This window comes from Nannospalax galili, unplaced genomic scaffold (genome assembly GCF_000622305.1).
Source record: "Nannospalax galili isolate Female #2095 unplaced genomic scaffold, S.galili_v1.0 C49802200, whole genome shotgun sequence".
NCBI lineage: Eukaryota > Metazoa > Chordata > Mammalia > Rodentia > Spalacidae > Nannospalax > Nannospalax galili.
In genome coordinates, this window is record NW_008481161.1 from 1 (window position 1) to 3,036 (window position 3,036).

Genomic DNA, 3,036 nt, shown 5'->3' on the forward strand with positions numbered 1-3,036 from the left:
AAAAAAAAAAAAAGATTAAAAAAAGGTAACTTTAAGAACCTTTAATATTCTCAAGAAGCAGCAGATGACAGGGCTGTGATAAAGCTCATGACGATATAATTAAAATAACGATTTGGGATGAGTATGACAATAAGCAAGAAAACAGGCATTGAGGAACACAGCGTCATTACCTAATGTTTCAGGAGCCTTGGTTCTAAGTGTGACAGGTTCAAGGGATGTAACAAGAACTGAACAAAAAAGAGTAAAATAAACCAAAGAAAAAATTTCAATTAATTTTTAGGTTAATTCCAAAAATCAATTTTTAAGCCTGAAAACTAAGAGACACTTGCTCTTTGCACATTTGGCCAAACCATGGCTAGGTCCTCATTAATTTCATGATATAGACTTGCAAGATAGCACAGCACATGTCTAAATATTACAGTGTGGTACCCAAGATGTTCTTTTGACATTGGATTCCCTGTCCCCGGGTGCTGTAGAAGTCTGCTGGAGATATTTTTATACATTTACATGATTTACGCCTTTCTGACTATACTAAAGAAAGCATTTATTAGTTTACTGTACTTTTGGTAAGCTGAGATATATGATAACTACATATTATTTTTGTCTGCTTTTAAAATATAGATACAATTAAAAGTTAATATTTTGAAAACATAAAGAAGACAAACTGATGAAACATGCTCATCGAACTCTCAAAGTGGTCCTTGATTCAAAAAGTTAAGAAAGACTGTTAACCTGATGGAGACAGTCAGTCACCTTATCATGGAAGCCTATGGTTTAAACATTTCAGGATGGGCACATTTTATATCTGTCAATTCACTGAAATTATCATTCCTTTAAACCACAGATCCACCAACATAGCACAAAGATTCTAGTACAACAAAAGCAATCCAAGTAAACACACACATTTCCACAATTGTTGAGGGGCATGCAGCATAAGTACAACAGATGCAGATTCACATGGAAACGGTCTTAGTGCTGTTTAAATGCATGTGGCCACATGCCACAGTGTTGAACAGTTAACTAATAGCTTGACATAGAGCTGAGTATCATTTCAAGATAAAGGCTCTAATGGAGTGACAACAGAGGATGATGATGGCATGATCCTAGATGAGAACTGGTGATATGATGGTGTGACAATGGACAGAAAAACATTATTGGAAGGACACAATTCTCATTACCCATGGTTGCAGGAGCTTCCGTTCTAAGGGCACCAGGTTCAAGATCTGTAGCAGGAACGAATTAAAAGCAATGAAATAAATGTGTGTGAAAAGTCAGTAAGACAACATATCCTTCCTGGAATAAGTATAAAGCATTTTTGAGAAAATTTCTGACATTTAATACTTGTTACTTGAAGATTAGGTCACCTTGTACACAGGCAAACATTCTTTTAGGAGGTACTCAGTCCTGCCTATACTATATGGTAAACATCTTAATAAGGTCAACACAATATTCTCTCCTAGGTATCTGGAGTACCTTATTTCAACTATTGCTGAAGAATGTCCTAGAAACTTTAGACATTTATCAAAGGTATTCTTATATAACTGTTCTGCAATTACGGGTTTTTGTATGGAAGCTTTAAGAAAAGAATACGCCTAAATGAGCAAGGATACATCAAAGAATTTTTAATAAAGCAAAGTGAACCAGACTCGTGTTTTCACTCATGTATGGTTAGGCTCAAATCTCATTTGAGACAAAACTGCTCACCAAACAGGATAAGGGACATCTAATTAGTATGGTACTCAGTGAAACGGTCTCTGTTCTCACAACAAAATTGTAGTGCTCCAGATAGATGGGATGTTCATTGATGTTTTTTGGGTTAGATCCAAACTTTGGAATCATTCCTTCAAGAATTTCCCTTCAGTTCTCTTAAGGGATTTTCCCAGAACAGCACTATTGGCACACCTGGTAGCTGGATTCTGTTCATTCCAGGAAGCTTGTGCCATCCAGTTGGGCTTTATACCCTTCTTCTATCTGTTCCCATTATTTTAAGATCCTACTGTTTTCCAACTCACTGTAATCCTGTCCTTCACTAACTTGTATTCCTCTAAGTTCATAAATATCAAAGACATCCTAAAAAAGTTTAATTTATGTAGTTATACTACCACATTTCAATCTTTGTGTACGTCATACAGGGACAAGTTCTGACCTTCACTACACCACTTACACTTGGTCTTATTTAAGACACTGACATTTTGTCTTTAAAAGAAGAAAGATGAAAATAAGTAGTATCAAATAAGATACATGGTAATAGAGGTGAAATTTGTGTAGAAGCACAAGCAATTGAGCTGCCACACAGGACTCCACCCCTTGCTTTCCCATGTAAGCACAGCAGTGGGAGCAGTGGCAGTTCACAGAGTGCCTTCACCCCACACAGCACAGGAGCTATCACTTTCACCACTGGCCTTGCTAACAGTTTCCCAAGATCTTCTAGAAGCACTCTTGTAAATAGAAACCCACATTTACCAGGTTTAGAATGAGGAGTCTCAGGAGTTGTTGTGGTTTTAGGTTTGGGGCGAGGACGACGGGTCCGTTTTGGTGGTATAGGAACTGAGGAAGGAAAATGTTCAGTTAATACAGAGTCTGTAGTTCAAAAAGTATGAGATACATGGCTCTAAGCTTATTAAAACTTACTAGATTTTCTTATGTTTTGGCTATTAGATGCTTCAACTTCTTAATTTGAAGTTTTTACTTATGCTGCCATAGCAAGTTATCAGTTGAATGGACTTATCAATTGAAAGTCCATTGGGAATAAGAGTCACATAAAATGAAGTTCAAGAAGTAAAGAGCTTTAATGGAGCTCTTACAGAATACAAAGGCTGAAGACCCATGAACAGTGGTGCATGTTTGTAATCCCAGTACTTGAGAGGTTGAGGTACAAAGATCATTACTTCAAAGCCAACCAAACAAGGATATTTAGAAATTTTGAGGCTGGACTATATAAGGATAACCACTCTCCTCTTGAAAGAAAGAAAGGAAGGGAGGGAGGGAAGGAAGGAAAGAAAAGAAAAGAAAAGAAAAGAAAAGAAAAGAAAAGAA

General features: G+C 36.7%; 1 long non-coding RNA gene across 1 annotated transcript; it reads right to left on the bottom strand.

Moving 5' to 3' along the window:
* Positions 1–59: 59 nt before the first annotated feature.
* On the bottom strand, positions 60–2,549 carry LOC108490431. The gene is made up of 3 exons (XR_001872294.1): positions 2,464–2,549; positions 1,179–1,223; positions 60–227 (listed from the first exon to the last, which is right to left on the bottom strand). It is a non-coding gene; the product is annotated as an uncharacterized LOC108490431 (long non-coding RNA).
* Between the last annotated feature and the right edge of the window lie 487 nt (positions 2,550–3,036).